General features: G+C 31.5%; 1 long non-coding RNA gene across 1 annotated transcript; it reads left to right on the forward strand.

The window, feature by feature from the left end:
• The first annotated feature begins 6,925 nt into the window (after positions 1-6,925).
• Positions 6,926-17,673, forward strand: LOC134694657 (uncharacterized). Its single transcript, XR_010102574.1, has 5 exons — positions 6,926-7,237; positions 9,636-9,729; positions 11,194-11,373; positions 12,898-12,971; positions 17,565-17,673. It is a non-coding gene; the product is annotated as an uncharacterized LOC134694657 (long non-coding RNA).
• Positions 17,674-18,183: the final 510 nt, after the last annotated feature.

Here is an 18,183-nt window from a genome sequence, read left to right on the forward strand (position 1 = left end):
TATTAGACTGGTCAGAAAAATAATGCCAACCGATATATTCATTGGTTGGTTACCATGGTTACAGCAGAGAACGTTGGGATTTTTGAGAAAAATACAATATTTGGTGTAGTGTTGTGAAATTATGCAGCTTCATCTATCAAAAAGAAACTTAGCAAATAATTTCAGTCTTGTTTTAGTCAAAAATCAAAAAAGGTTACCCAAAAAAGGTTATGGGTAATATGCCTAGAAACATGCAAAATTAATTTCTAAAAAATGATCATTGTGCAATTTCCTTACAATACGAATTATGCCCCTTTGGTGGGTGACACTAATGACTGTACCAAATCGAAAACGTTTATAACTTTTTTTTTTTTGCTCAAAGGATTTTTGTCAAATTCGAATTGAAAAATATTTAAAAATTCAGAAAATTTTGGAAAACGTGACCTTTCTAAGGTTGACAATGACCTGACCAACAACAGCAATGACCTCACCGATGAAATTTCTGTGTTATTTCATATTATTAAACAAAAAAAGGAAAAATATATGTTTAAGGGTAAACACTTTACCTGACCAACGTTGACTGTGTCTTGGTCGTTGTACTACCAGAAGTTCATTACTAATACTAGTAATGGACTTCTGGTTCTACCTAATACTTATTTATCATAATGCCTGGCGTATTAATAATATTTCCTAAATACCTGTATGATGTAAGCAAAAGTGTATACATTCTTTCTTATATGTATCGAAGTTCATTAAACGATTTTTTGTAAAAATAAGCATTCATCAGTATATTTGTAAATGCACAGCTTGTTTCGATCCATGGCACTACATTCAATGGCAAATATTGCACAATTGAAAATATACTTTTTTAAATGATTTGATTTGTTCCTTCTAGTTCTTCTTGTATATTTTTCATGATCATGAAAACAGACTGAATTTTTCATAATCAGCACTTTAACTTGGGTGTCCGCAAAATACTATTGTGAGCATTCAAAAATGACCTGAAAAGGGTTTTTATTACCTAATGCAAACCACATAAATAGGGGTGTGTATGTTATTATGATTAAAAATGAATATGAAAATATCAGTAATTAAATAACATTAATAAAATGCATATATTTAATAAAATGATAAAAAAAAACATTCTTTCACTTAATCATTTATTATGAAAAATTATGTTGAAAATAGCCTTTTTGCGCTTTAATTTATAGATATCCAGAAGAGGTAAACCGATGTGCTTAGCAAACAAAATTTTACAATTCGTTTTCTCAAGACAAGTAAATGTGTAAAGTTTGAAGAAAATTCAGGACAATGCGTGCCACATTCCCTATGTTAGAGTTTAAATAGTTACAGAGAACCAGTATTAATACTTTCAGATGTACAAAAAGATATGTAAATATAACATCCTAAGTAAAAACAATAGTTGTTAATCAAATATGGTACAGTTCAATAAATAAGACGCATTCATGTTGTTTTAGAAAGATGTTTATTATATTATTAGTGTGCATAAGTTCACAGTAAAAATAACTAAAATAAAAACTTATAGATAGATCAGCAATTTCGGACTTTTGTTTACACCTTATAATGTTTGTATTTGATTAAAACAAATCACTTTAATGTCATATAATATCCATTTATCTAGATATTTTTGTTTAATCTGAACAATTGTTAGGCAGCTCGAATGGTCTAAACTTCCGCCTTCAATAGTAATCACATCATTAACTCTATAAACGCTGACAAAGGTGCTGAATAGTATGGAGTTGTATTTGAGTCGGTAACGTGAGAATAAGCCCTTGCTATATAATTATCATTCTTTTTAATGTAAAAACCGCCCTGGCTTTTTGAAAGAATATTTGATAACACTAGGTAAAAATCCTGCTTTCGGAGCAACAAACTTTCCATCACGATACGAAGAAGCCATAGAGATACCATGAGATGATTTAACAGATATAAACTTGATTCGATTTCCTGATATATGATGCTATATATCCCCCACATGTTGTAATCCAACTGAAACAGAAAAATAAGCAGCATTATTTATGCAATTACTGCAACATACAAATTCAGTTATAAAAGTGAACATCTTATGCTATAATGTGCAAGGTATTTTGAAAAAAAATCATAACTAAAAATATCGGACCCATCAAAACACTTGAAATTTTTATAAAGACTAATAGACAATGATAAATGTTCAATCTTGTTAAGAAAATTATAATTTTGACTGACTTGTTGGCCGAATTTTAATAGTTTTATTTTAAAACGACATTGATTACGAGCATTTAACACCATTTTTATTAAGATGTGAATTTTATCTATATGCAAATTTGTAAAATCAGGGATTTTAATCTCTGATTTTTTTTTTTAGAATCACAAACAGTTTTAGTGATTTTATGTCTTATGTATGTCGCAAATTTATCAAACACCTGAGCGTTACTGATTAGTCTTATGTAGACAAAAACTCGCATGCTGGATTCAACCGGTTAAAACTATTTTTACCACCGGGATCGAACAGTATAGATTAAATTGTCAAAAAAATAGAGAATTATATATCAAAGAAAAATATATTGCACTTATATTGACTTCAGCTTATTGTAGATGTATGGTGTTTAATATGGAGATTATATATTGGTATTAGAATAAGTTTGATCCGTCTATATAAAACAACCAGAATGTGAACATATTAGGAATTGCAGTACTTGCATGTAAATAAATAGGTAATTTCTACACATTTGTCATCTGCAATGCGACCTCAAATTCATATGCAATACAAAGTGACATGGTCAATCAGCCTATAAACAAGATGACACATAGGGGTAATTATAAGATGTCCTTGTATCTATATTGTTTTTTTAACGACAATTGTTCTTACAAAAATATATGGAAATATATTGACAGAAAGCCAACGTTATATTTGCCTTTGTGTTGTTATATGTTCGTAATGTTTGACAATCCATACTAGTATCTCACGGCTGTCATTCGGTTTATCGAGAAAAATTATTGTGATTCACAAGGTTGTAAGTCGTAAGACGAAAAGAAGCAATCTTACCAGTGCACATTATTCTTATTCCGAGCCGACCAGTATTTGCACTTACTCATGAATGCTGCGTGCTTAGCATTTAAGTTTAACGTCTTTGTTTGACCCGACCGGGCTTTAAACCAACAACTCTCGAGGCGAACACGATCGCACGGGACCATCCAGGAGGTCGATAGTATCAGATTATTACACAGGTAAAATACCTACGGACGTTTCACGGACGTGGTAATAAACGTCCGTAAAACATCCGTAAAACGGATGTATTACGGATGAAACGGTTACGTCCGTAGAACGTCTGTAAATATACATCCGTAAAACGTACGTGTAAAAACTGACGTAAAACGGATTGTCCGTTTCACGGACGTTTCTTAAACATACGTATTACGGACGTTTCTGCAATATCCGTATTACGGACGTTTCATATTCAAAGATGTAAAAGTACCATGCATGATATATGCACGACTGCTAATACATGTATAAAGTAAAGTTCTTAACTTGCTTTCAACATTCTGCATGCCAGACATACATATGTATTGTAAATCTCTGCTTCAAGGCTATAACTTTAAATATTAGCATAATATGAGTACATACATGTACATGTATGAAGTGATTTTTTATTATTAAAATAATTAACTTTTGTTCCTTAAGAACATCCATTGGCAACTACCCTATATTTTAAGCCTAGAAATACATGTAGTGTACTGTAATTTTTTTTTATTATAAATAAGCACTGAATTTCTCTCCCATCAGACCAAAGAGCATGAAGGGTCAACGATAAGAATTAATGTAAAATTAAAAAAAATCCATACCTATCCTATTTTTTCAAAGAGGTAATAGGAAACACATATATTATTTTATTTGATCTAATTGAAAAAAATTAAATCTAAAAAAATCTGTCTATTTTAAAAAAAATTTAAGGTCCGTTGTTTTAATAATACAATTAATATAAAAAAAGAAGATGTGGTATGATTGCCAATGAGACAACTGTCCACAAGAGACCAAAATGACACAGACATCAACAACTATAAGTCACCATACGGCCTTCAACAATGTACACAGCCAATACGCCTAGTCAGCTATAAAAATCCCAGATAAAACAATGTAAAACAATTCAAACGAGAAAACAAGTGGCCTCATTTTAAACATTTAAATAAATAAATTAACGAAAAACAAATATGTAACACAAAAACAAACCACAACCACTGAATTACAGGCTCCTGAGTTGAATTATAAATACAAAGAGTGATTGGTGTCTTTCCAACAACCAACTAATAATGGATGCATGGTTAAATAATTGCCCTGGATGCAGTTAAAGAATATAAAACATCTAGCATATAACCTTATTTGTAATGCTTAAGCAAAAATGACTGTATGTATATATATTATATATTGTACAAGGCTGAATATTAAAATTACCTCAAACGAGGTTTCTTCACAAAAGACCAATGGCAATGGATCTGACTGTTGAACTTGTCTTATATATATGATTGTTGATCATTCTGATTATCTGTCCAAGTACAAAACTATGCTAACAAGAAATTGCACATGAGCATATAGAAAGTACCTGAAAAGTTTCAGATTGTTTAATGTCTGAAGTAGTTCTACTGTTCCATGAGGACCATAAGATGCAGGGGGAAGGAAACACTCTTATCGTGTTTTAATCACAACAAACAATTGCAATAGTCACATGGTGTTACTTCGTCCCTAAACCCGCCCTTAGAATATGTTAAAGTAGTCTCAGAATCAATGTATGTAGAATAATACCGCTGATATTAACCTTTATCATACATTTATCCTCCTTTGGTGTGGAATAAAAACAAATTACCTGCTTCTATTTTATTTGTGATTCAAGCAGAGACATATAATATATGTCTCTGATTCAAGCAAGCATTTTTGAAACCAGTACTATGGGAAGAAAGGGGTTGCTATTTAAAGTATTTTTGGGCAAGATAGAAAATTACAGTAAAGGGCCTTTTGATGTAGGTCTATTGTTAACGATGAGATTGGAAAGGGGGTACCAATTAAATTGATTTATAACCAAAAATTCAATCAAACGAGATATTAAAGACAGAGAATAAAAGATAAAAACATCAATATTTAAACTTACCATTAAACATAAACTGACTGATCCAGAAATTTTCATAAAGGGGATTGGGGGAACTGACTCTTAAAACAACTGGGCTCTCGGTCATAAAACTTTACTCAGTACTCCGAGTACAAAATAAGTGCTCGAAACTCAAAATCCAGTATTTAGATTGGTTGATTCTTGAGTCTGAGTACAAAAATCGTGCTCGAAAGTTTTATGACTGCAAGGCCAGGCCTCATCAGTCATGCATTGCTAGCGGCGAATCCTGAAATTTTCATAAGTGGGGCCCACTGACTGCCTAACTGAGGGGTCTGCTCCGGTCATGCTTCAGTGATTTCCTATGTAATCAACTTAATGTCCTGGCCCCTCAAAATTCACCTCTGCATGCTTAACTTATAAGTGATAGTCCATATACATGCACTATCAAACAAATATTTCCAACAAAATGGGGAGGGGCAGGCCTGAGGGTGCCCTTAATTCGCCTCTGAATGTGTGAAACATGAACATACAAAATAAAAGAGTTAACTCAAGTACTGATAGTAAATAGTGAACAGTTCGGAACTTCCCGGGGTTGCTAAAAATTTGGCAACCTACGTCTCAATCGAAAATTTAGTAAGTACAATTTTGATTTGATTCGACATATTGACAAACATGATAACACAAGGGACACACTGACGACATCAAAAGTTTGATGTAGGATAAAAAAAAAATCAAATAGTTTGGGAGGGTGGTGGATGGGTAAACATTGCTGCAAGTTTTGATTATCCCACGTCAAATTTACATGTATATTCAATCATTTTTTTCCAAAATTAAGTGAAGAAGGGGGACAGGCAGTGAAAAAACTAGGTAAACTCAATTAAGTGTTGTTTATTCAACATTGAACTTTTGATGTCGTCCACAAAATCTGGTGAGCTTTCCGTTGAATAAAGGAGGAGAATTATAAAACAAAATATATTGTTTAACTTTTGAACAATTGATGATCAAGTCCAAAATTTAGCAATTTCAAGGATCTATTAGGGTGATAATGTAGCACTGGCTATTCAAATATTTGTTGTAAAACCTTAATTGTATATAGAGTAAATCAAGGAGACAGAAGAAAAAAAAACTTCGATGTTTCCTAAAAATCATGATTACAAAAGAAGGTCTGTCCGATTGGTAAACTTTCAATTGCACTTAAATGAATGATAAGTGAACATGTAGCCTCAAAAGTTTGATTTATTAGCCTAAAAGTAAAAAAAATGCAGGAGTTAGAGGTATAAAGGACCGTGGCCCAAAGAGATCTTGTAATGAAAACAAAAAGTTACTTTAGTGGTGTTCATCATATAAAAATCATTTTGTATTCAATATTCAGCTGTTTGTATGCAGATTCTAAGATGAATATAATAATCATTTATTGGAGAATTTATCAGTACTCTACACTATATTCTTTCATGATACGGCATGCTTTGGTTTTATTTTGACAAAATTTTGCAAAAATCGCTCTAGATTTTGCTTTAATTTATACTTAATTTCTCTCAAACTACTAAGCTAATTAAGACAAAACTTGTTAATTTAGTGATCAAAGTGAGCGAAATACATGTTTGTCATGTATAATGACTGAAATATTTGGATTATGAAGCTCACCAAATTATTGTCATGTCTTACTTAACTCATTACTGTAATATGAATAGCATGTGCTAAAAACATATTTCGATTTGACTGTTGCAAGTTCTTCTTGACATGTTGTCTCCTGAAGTGTGTGAAATACTTATTTCCATGTGTAAACAATATTGATCGTAAATGATCGTAAATATATGTATGAAAGCTTGGCAAGTGGAATTCGAAAACCCGGAAATATCACCGTTGCCGTTTTTTACACTATGACGCAACTCATCCATGGACGCTCGTCTGCTGCTGAATTCATGTTTTACAGTTGAAAAGAATGGAAAGAAATATAGTAGTCCGATAGATAATACGAGGACCTCTTGTTTTTCAAAACTGTTGGGTCAAAAAGTTATTGTAAACAGATAAATTGAAATGGATTGCTTGTCGATTAACTGGAAGAAAGCGGTAAACGAAACGCACACAAACAAGAAAGTTGTGTTTCTTTTTGATGTAATACATACCCACTATTTTGTACTTGGAAAGCACAACGAAAGGTAAATATTATCATGCACATATTTAGGAAGATGCTAGTGGTGTACTATTCACGAAAAAAACATTTGACTTTATAAATTTCATCGCATGCAAACCCGAAAATCAGTCAAAGTCAGCTGACATAGCTGCCGAAACGTAGCTCTTATAATTCTTCTTTAATAGGCCATGGAAAAACAATTGGTGATTTCGTCTAACCTGACCCACTGCCAAAAAGGCCTACTTTTTAAGCAACCCTTTCTATAAATGTTCCCACACTTGTTGGTTAAGCTATCATGCAAGTAAGTTTTATTGGAAAGGGGGGTGCTTAGATGTTAATATTTGAAAAATATGCGGATCTGGATTTCTGTACAAGTTATAAAAAAACTAAAATTAATGTAAAGACTTACTTGTATAATAAACCAGGAACAAAATATTGAAAAATTAACTGACAGGACAGAATTTCAATTTAAAACAAACCACAGGATTATAACATTTTTATTGTAGCCCCACCCCATAAAAGTCAAGTGGTGGCTTCCTTATTACCAACACGCCCTGCTTTTAAATTGCTCCACTTATAAAAAGGGTTAAATCTGTAAAAATATACTCCTTCTAAGAATGGCCTCACCCAACTTGGGTAAAATTAAAATGAATATAATCAAGGATTTGTATATATACTATACAAAACCTTGATATAATATACAAATCCTTGATATAATATATAAAAGAATAAAGGTCTGCAAACTTGCCCTTATTTACATAAATTTGTACTTATGTAGACTACGTAATCCAAATAATTACGACTTCTTGAAAGGCTTTTACACAGTCGCCATATATCAGTATTTTTATGGCCCCCGCAACTTAGTTGGGGGCATATAGCATATTTAGTTTTACCCTTGTTCGAAATTCCGTCATTCTGCAACAAACCATTATACCAAGTTTTTTTTCTAAACACCTTCAGATATTGGCTCAATGAACTTTTTATATTATTTATATTTACAAGAGCAACACACACACACACATGTTGGTGTATGAATACACAATGTAGGAGTGGGCATGTCGCCATAAAAATTGAAAACATTGAAAATAAAACTTATACTTTTAACCAATCAGAAGACAGTGAATACTTCAAATTTATTTATCGGATATTGGTATTACGTTGGCGTGGTCGTTGTCGTCCAAAGACATTTGGTTTTCACACTCTAACTTAAGTAAAAGTAAATAGAAATCTTTGAAATATAAACACATGGTTCATAACCATAAAAGGAAGGTTGGGATTGTTTTTGGGTGTTTTGGTCTCAACAGTTTAGGAATTAGGGGCCAAAAGGCCCAAATAAGCATTTTCCTATGTTTTTGCACAGTAACTAAAGTACAAGTAATCAGAAATCTATGAAATTTTAACATACGGTCTATTACCACAAAAGAAGGTTGGGATGGATTTTGGGAGCTTTAGTCCCAACAGTTTAGGAACTAGGGGTAAAAAAACCAGGTCCCAAATAAGCATTTCCTTGGTGTTTGCACAAAATAAACTTTAGTATAAGTTAATAGAAATCTATGAAATTTAAAAAAAAGGTTTATGACCACAAAAGGAAGATTTGGATTGATTTTGAGAGTTTTGTTCCCAATTAATTAGGGGCCAAAACGGGTCCAAAATTAAACTTTGTTTGATTTCATTAAAAAATGAATTATTAGTGTTCTTTTATATATACCAAATCTAACCGTGTATACATATTCTTAATTTTTGGTCCTATTGAAAGGGTCCAAAATTAAACTTTAGCTTGATTTTCACAAAAATTGGTTCAAATCAGGGTCCAAAATTATTATATTCAGTATTGTGCAATAGCAATAAATCTTTAATTGCACAGTATTGTGCAATAGCAAGAAATTTTCAATTGCACAGTAGTGCGGGACTGTGCAATATCAAGAAATCTTCAATTGCACAGTATTGCGCAATAATAAGAAATATCTAGTTACACTAAATTGAAAAATAGCAAGAAATTTTCAATTGCACAGTATTGCGCAATAGCAAGAAATATTCAATTGCACAGTATTGTCATGTTTTCAAATTGGTCTACATTAAGGTCCAAAGTGTAAAAAAATAAACTTTGTTTGATTTCAACAAAAATTGGGGTTCTTCAATATGCTTTATCTATTAAAAGCGTCACAAAAAAAAAATAATAGTCTTTCAAGACGTCACACTTATTTGGACACCTATATATACTACCCAGAAATTAGAAAACACTGATACAAAAATAAAAAATACAAATTTAATATATATACATGAATGATATCTATTGATTTAAAATGATGTATTATTTCTTAAACCATGATTGGAGATTCATATTTATTATTAAATTATTATGTAATTTATGTATTTATTTACTGTATCATAATCCAATGTAATCTATTTGGACTTTTTTTTAGCTGACTCGAAATCATGCTGTTTGGGCCCTCTTCAGACTTGTTCAATGTACATAGGAAGTGGACTCCTTGAGAAGGTGAAAGGTCTGCTTTACATGTACGTAATGTTTATATAAAAATACAAAAATGTGGTGATAGTGAATGAGAAAATAGAAGAATTTTTAAAAGTGTAAATTCACTTTTTTAGCTCACCTGGCCCTTAAGTGAGCTTATGCCATCACTTGGCGTCCGTCGTCGTCTGTCGTCGTTGTAAACTATTTCAAGAATCTTCTCCTCTGAAACTACTAGGCCAAATACTTCTAAACTTTAACTGAATGTTCAACAAACATGGGCGCCATTGCTAAAAGTTGTAGAGCATCTAGTATAAATTTTATATTTCATTTCCTTGTATGTCAAGAATCATAGCTCCTATGGCTAAAATAGAACATAGGAGAAATGATTTTTTTTTTGCTTTTGAAGAAAATAAGATGATTCAAAGAACATTTAAATAAATTGAAAAATAATCATTAATGAGAGATTTAACCAAAAAAATTAAGGTGAGCGATTCAGGCTCTTGAGAGCCTCTTGTTCCACTCCTAATAAATCTGTCATATTGTAATGATAATAATATTTTAATTACGTAACTATTTTCAAAATAAAATATTGTTTAACAAGAAAAGAAAACTCTTCACTAGATATCAGTTGACATTGAAGTTAACTGTTAACAACAATAGGTCACTTTACATCCTTCAACAATGAACCAATACTGCATATTCAGGTTTTAAAGACCCTATTTGAGAATCACAAATTTGTTAATCAATTCAAACAATTGATACAAACTAAAAGACTGATCATGATTTATACAATGCAAAATATAAAAAATGCAGAACAAAAAAACAAAATATGATAAACAGCAACGAAAGACAAATGGAACCACTGAATTACACTAAAAGGCTTCTGAACATGGGACAGACCCATTCAAAAGGTTGTGGTGGGGCTAGACTAGTAGTTTGTGGTGTCAAACCCACATCCTTTAATTGGGGGCGGGTCAATTTCTCTCATTTCAGATTTCATAAATAAAAAGAAAATTTCTTCAAACATTTTTTTAAGAGGATTATAATATTCAACAGCATAGTGAATTGCTCAAAGGCAATTTTTTTTATTAAGTTCAATAGACCACATTCATTCTGTTTCAGAAACCTACATTGTATGCTGTGTCGTCAACTATTTAGTCACAATCCAAATTTAGAGCTGAATCCAGCTTGAATGGTGTGTCCATACTTTCCCTAGCCATTCAGGTTTCAACCTCTGCGGTTGTATAAAGCTTACCCTGCGGAGCATCTGGTTGGCTTATATAAATACATGTATCACTGAAACAATTGCATTCAGAGCAAATCTGACCTGAGGTTAAAATGTTCACCAGGTTAAGAAGATCTATCATTTTTTTCAGGGAAAGTTTGTTGGTCTAGCTTAAAAGATCAAAACTAATACATGTATCAGCCAATTTTGCTAGATCAAATATTAAATGCAATTTTGGCAGATATTATAAAGTCTTTACTTCATTAAACATTATTTCTTTTAGCATTTTCAATGGATGTACATGTACAAGTACTTTGAGAAGTATGAGAAGCTAATCAACAGGACAGAATTCATTTGGGTCATTGCTGTCTAGATTATATAGTGGATTCATAGATTATCGAATTGATTTATGTGCATATGAGCACAGAGGAGCAGTAGTCAATGAATAATTTTGTGAGGAGAGGTATGTCTATATTAAAAATGACTACTTTATTTGATATAAATTTTGTTCTCTTTTCAAGTGCGGTAAATCATGTACATGTAGTTTCCAAGATTTGTTTTAAAATTTTAAGTCACAGAGTTCCAAGTTTTGATTCTTGTTGTGGGCAAGTTTGAAAATTATCCATGTTAATTAACAGTTAGAAGTGAGAAATTATTTTTTTTACAAAACCATAAACAATTTGTTGAGATTGATGATGAAGTCAGTTTAAGGAAAGCAAGAAAAAAGTTATGGTAAAGTAATTAATATTGTGCAATTGTAATAATAAAATAGGGTTATTGGATGATTGCAGGATTTGCATGAAAATTGTCCTGATTAGAATTTTATATTGCACGAGCTTGCAAGTGCAAAAACAATTGATTTATGTTCTACAAGGGACAATATTTCCCAATATTCATGCAATAATTTTGAAGATTTATTGCCCTGGGTCAGTGAAATATTAGAATTTATTGCACGCTAACTATTGGTTACTTTCTGTTGGAAATATTATATTTCTATGCAATAATTCTCCTTAGTGCTTATCTTCAATGTTGACAAGTTTTCTAATTTCTTGATACAGGTCTGAATTTGGATTGTAAATAAATATTTGACATATTATAGGTTTCTGAATAAATGTAGTCAAAGAACTTGAAATTGGTTACACAGCTACTTTTGCATTGGTACGTACTATATCTGAACCAAAAATATATAGTACTGGAAATATTAAGTACCATTTTGTTACTTTAAAATTATCATAATATTAAGTTCCTTTATTTTACAGTACTTGATTTGTAATTGAAAATTAAGTTCTACAGTACTTATTTATACGAACCCAAAATATTTTTGGGATCATATAATGGTATGATGTCATCTGTGTCATCATCGTCTGAAGACACACAGGTTTACGGATAATAACTTTAGTTTAAGGATCTTCATGAAACTTTTTCAGAAGGTTCAATACCACAAAAGGAAGGTTGGGATTGATTTTGGGGATGATGGTCCCAACCGATTATGAATTAGGGGCTCAAAAGGGACACAATTAAACATTTTCTACTTTCAGTATAATAACTTATGAAGAAGTATTTCAATTGCTCTGAAATCATACCGCAATGTTTAAAACCACAAGTAGAAGGTTTGGACTGATTTAAGGGGTTATGGGGCCAAAGTTTAGGAATTGAGGGCCAAAAAGGGGTCAAAACAAGCATTTCTCTAGTTTCAAGACAATAACTTATGTGTAATTGTATGAATCTTTCTGAAATTGTACCACAATGTACCATATAACAAAGGGGAGGCTGGGATTAAGTTTTGATTTATTGCCTATAATATGTAGGAATTAGGGTTCAAAAAAGGGGCAAAAAGAAGCATGTTTCTAGTTTCCAAACAATCATGACAATTACTTGTGTTTAAGTGTATGGATCTCTCTGAAATTAAGTCAGAGCATCGGTTCATACTACATGTAGTTTTTGTCTGGACTTCTTGATTAATTTATATATATATATACAATTTTAGCTTGTTACCAAATGAAAGGAAAGGATGTATGTCATGTAGGTGTAAAAGTCCTGCAAAACAGAACTGATATCAAAGTAAGTTCATCTGTAGAATTGCAGTTAATTTAGATACTTTGATGTTATCTACCCAAAACTGTACATGTACACTGTTAATTATTTTTCTCACTTTCTGATTCAATGCATGCATCAAGCCTTACTCTGCTCCCCTCCTACTGCTCCATACACACACACTTGAGATGTCAGAAATTCAGACTATCATAGCATTTAAATTACAAACTTTCCTAGTCAGACGTATTGATAAGTTAACGTTGTAATCATTTAGAAAACTTTAAAATATTTGCCACTGGAAGTTAAAATAAGGAAAAAAATCAAGCAATTAATGATTTTGCATTAATTAACAGAATAAATTTGCAAACATATAGCAATTTATTGAATTAGATTATGTAAATGGATAAACCCTTCGCGCTTTTTCAATGAACCAGATTCAACCAATAATTACACTGCAATCAGCTATTTTACTATACAGATAAAGCTATACGTATAAACGTTAGCTTTATACGTCAATGACCTCAACTAACCTATAAGCCCCGCCTCCTTTCCGGACCTACGTCACGACCAAGGATCCGGAAATTTTTTCATCTAATTTCGGTCATTTTCATACAACTTAAAAGTTGATGCCCCTTTTCAAAAAATGATTGTCAAAATCACATTACTGCATGAGACTCATTATGAGTATGCTCATACTCGATCGTCATGTTCGTAGCATCAACAAACTTGTTTCACTGTTGCATCGCATTTGCTTCATGATTTGTCCTACCATTTTCCGAAAATCGATCAAGAGCAATTAAGGGAAGGCAACAGTTTAAAAATAAAATGATTTTAATGACTCAAAACGATAATATTCTCAGTTATCACTTATGTTTCTTTCGATCCTGAAGTCAAAATTCAAACCGGATGTAAAGCGACAATACTAAAACGAACAATTCCGGACTCATTTCCGGGATTAGTTTTGTTCACCCAAATCACAGGAAATCATCGGCTTTTTAATATTTTACCTTTAATAGTACAAGAATATTAATTGAAATAGTTGCACTAGCTTTATTTAGGATGAAATTATTTTAAATTTACGATTAATTGTCTAAATCTGTGGAAGAGAATTTCAAGCATGCGTATTACATAGTAAACAAAGCACGTGTGTTAGAAGTTAAAAAAAATAAATTCTACGTAAATTAAACCAAGTTTAAATTTAATTTTAAATCATAATTGACAATTGTCCGACCTGTTGGGTAATTAAATAATGAAGCCAGTTGGTATGGAATTTTTATTTCTTTATAATAATAGTTTGGAGCTTGTGATTAATTGCCAGGTGTGAATTAAAAACACAGGTAAAGAGATTAATTAGCAATCATTAGCCAATAGCTCCCAGAGGCATTAATATAGTTATTAGGAGGGCCCTCAGGATTATAACACTTTATTGGAGTAGCAGTTTAATTACGGGAAGTCGATAGATAACAAAACAAAAATATGTTCAAAATGGCGATTTTGAAAGTCAATCTCAACGAAATGACCGAAATTATTACTGTTGAAAAATAAAATTTGACCTAAATCCCAATTAAAAGTTTAGGACATTATAGTTTCAGTTTAGGACATGACTGGCAAATATGACCGTTTCCGGACCTTTGGTCACGACCATGACAACGTAAAGTAACAATGGTCAAACTTTTATCAATTTAAACTTTTATGTCTTCACATTGGATATTTATATACCATGTATATCAAATGTTATTAATAAGTTCATTTTCCCTTTCTAATTCCTTAATATGTCAATGTCTTACTGCCTGGATTCATAGGGAAATACCCCAAAATGTTACCCCAAGAGAGAAATACTTTTTCTACAATTTTTGTTATATATTTTTTTCATTTTTTCATTTTTTTTCTTCGATTTCAGTAGAAAGACAATATCATGAATATAGGTATAGTGTCTTGATATATGAAATTTATTTGTATTCGGCACAAACAAGCCACAAACAAGCCTCATACAAATAAATTTCATATTTCAAGACACTATACGTAAATTGTCTAAATATAAAGAGATGAGGTATGATCCTCAATGTGTCATTTAAAAGACCAATGGACATTATTATATATATACATGATATAATATAATGCTATTTCACACTTTCATTTTTTGTCAAAACATAGCCATAAGTATTTCTATTCTTGGCGGTGATGTTAACGATTTGTATAAAGTTTTATATTTTAGAAGGTAGAAGATCTGGCCTTGAAGTCATTAAACCTTTTTCGTCAGTTTTTATACGACCGCAAATTCGTCGTATATTGCTCTCACGTTGGCGTCGTCGTCGTCCAAATACTTTTAGTTTTCGCACTCTAACTTTAGTAAAAAAAGAATAGAAATCTATGAAATTTTAACACAAGGTTTATGACCACAAAAGGAAGGTTGGGATTGATTTTGGGAGTTTTGATCCCAATATTTTAGGAATTAGGGGCCAAAAAGGGCCCAATTTGCATTTTCTTGTTTTTTGCACAGTAACTTTAGTAAAAGTAAATAGAAATCTATGAAATTTTGACACAAGGTTTATGACCACAAAAGAAAGGTTGGGATTGATTTTGGGAGTTTTGGTTTTAACAGTTTAGGAATTAGGGGCCAAAAAGGGGTCCAAATAAGCATTTTTCTTGGTTTTCGCACCATAACTTTAGTATAAGTGAATAGAAATCTATGAAATTTAAACACAAGGTTTATGACCATAAAAGGAAGGTTGGTATTGATTTTTTGGAGTTTTGGACATAACAGTTTAGGTGAAAGGGGCCCAAAGGGTCCAAAATTAAACTTTGTTTGATTTCATAAAAATTGAATAATTGGGATTCTTTGATATGCCGAATCTAACTGGGTATGTAGATTCTTAATTTTTGATCCCGTTTTTAAATTGGTCTACATTAAGGTCCAAAGGGTCCAAAATTAAACTAAGTTTGATTTTGACAAAAATTGAATCCTTGGGGTTTTTTGATATGCTGAATCTAAAAATGTACTTAGATTTTTGATTATTGGTCCAGTTTTCAAGTTGGTCCAAATCGGGGTCCAAAATAAAACTTTGTTTGATATCATAAAAAATTGAATACATGAGGTTCTTTGATATGCCAAATCTAACTGTGTATGTAGATTCTTAATTTTTGGTCCTGTTTTCAAATTGGTCTACATTAAAGTCTAAAGGGTCCAAAATTAAACTTAGTTTGATTTTAACAAAAATTGGATTCTTGGGGTTCTTTGATATGCTGAATCCAAACATGTACTTTGATTTTTGATTATAGGCCCAGTTTTCAAGTTGGTCCAAATCAGGATCTAAAATTATAATATGAAGTATTGTGCAATAGCAAGAAATTTTCCATTGCACAGTGTTGTGCAATAGCAAGAAATCTTCTATTGCACAATACTGCAATTCTTTTCAATTGCACAGTATTGCACAATACTGCAAGTCTTTTCAATTGCACAGTATTGCAAAATAGCAAGAAATATCTAATTGCACAATATTGTGCAATAGCAATTTTTTTTTTAAATTTGAGTAATCTTTCTTTGTCCAGAATAGTAAGCAAGAATTATCTAATTGCACAATATTGTGCAATAGCAAGGCATTTTTTAATTGGTGTTATCTTTCTTCGTCCAGAATAGTAGTTGAATCAACTTAAATCTTTGTTTTATACAATATACAATGTATATTCACTTTTTACTACCAACTGATAAATTAAAACAATCTTTACCATTCAGTGATAACAAGCATTTTTGTAATACTTTTAGTAACTTTACCTTTATTTTAAAGATTTTAAACATAAAATACATGGTCAGCATGTGCACTCTTAGGTTTTGTCGAGGCACAGGTTACCTATGAGATGTATGCTTAACATGCTTTCACAATTTTGTAAATACTTGTTCAACCTACAGCTTGTATTTAATAAAAGCTCTTCCTAGTTAGGGTTATGGTAGTTTAATCATAATTCCTCCATCATTTGCCCATTGTTTGAGTAATCTATTGATACTGTTTCTGCACATTGGTATATGAGACAGTGAGTACACACACAACTTTCTTTTAAGATTTCTTTAAAGGAAAGGCTTACATTAGTTTGACAGCAACCTTACAACAAAAAGTACAATAAACATGGACATGACAGCAGTTTTTACACAACCCCCAAAAATCACATCATCGTACGATATTAAAAATAAAATTAAAAAAATGTTCCAATATTATTAGGGGGGAGGTCAATTTGCAACAGCATAGTGTAGTGCACAAAAGCAAAAAAATGGATATAAATTCAAATCAGATATCTAATTAAAGTTCTTTGACTCCATTTATCATATTTATTCTTTGTCAGAGAAACCTATTATTTGTCAAATATTTAGTTACAATCAAAATTCTGACCTGTATCAAGTGCTAATATTTTGTCCATTTTTTCCCCAACTGTTCAGGGTTTGACCTCAGCAATCCTATCTCTGCACTTGGCAAAACAACTTATTTTAACATGCTAAACTAACATTTTGCAATAGGCATATATGTTGTAGGCTGTTTGGGACCTCTTAAGTGTATTACACTATTAATTATTATAACATTACTTCATGGAAGTTAGATTTTGTATTTTTTTATGAATATTTAATTTCAGATACTATCCACAGTGAATATGGTGAAGAATAACCAATACATGTACCATGAATACAGGACATGGAAGACCTCACAAACTTGGGAGTTTTACAAAAAAAAGAACATTTAAATTTACAAAGAACACATTTATTTTGACATTCATAGACTTGGAAAGTAAAGAAATTAGAATGTGAATAAAAATCCTTGGAAATAAAATTTTGAACTTTCTATTTTTTGTAAAACTCCCAAGTTTGTGAGGTAGTGTAATACACTTAAGAGGTCCCAAACAGCCTACAACATATATGCCTATTGCAAAATGTTAGTTTAGCATGTTAAAATAAGTTGTTTTGCCAAGTGCAGAGATAGGAGTGCTGAGGTCAAACCCTGAACAGTTGGGGAAAAAATGGACAAAATATTAGCACTTGATACAGGTCAGAATTTTGATTGTAACTAAATATTTGACAAATAATAGGTTTCTCTGACAAAGAATAAATATGATAAATGGAGTCAAAGAACTTTAATTAGATATCTGATTTGAATTTATATCCATTTTTTTGCTTTTGTGCACTACACTATGCTGTTGCAAATTGACCTCCCCCCTAATAATATTGGAACATTTTTTTAATTTTATTTTCAATATC

The sequence above is a fragment of the Mytilus trossulus genome, chromosome 13 (assembly GCF_036588685.1).
Source record: "Mytilus trossulus isolate FHL-02 chromosome 13, PNRI_Mtr1.1.1.hap1, whole genome shotgun sequence".
Lineage (NCBI taxonomy): Eukaryota > Metazoa > Mollusca > Bivalvia > Mytilida > Mytilidae > Mytilus > Mytilus trossulus.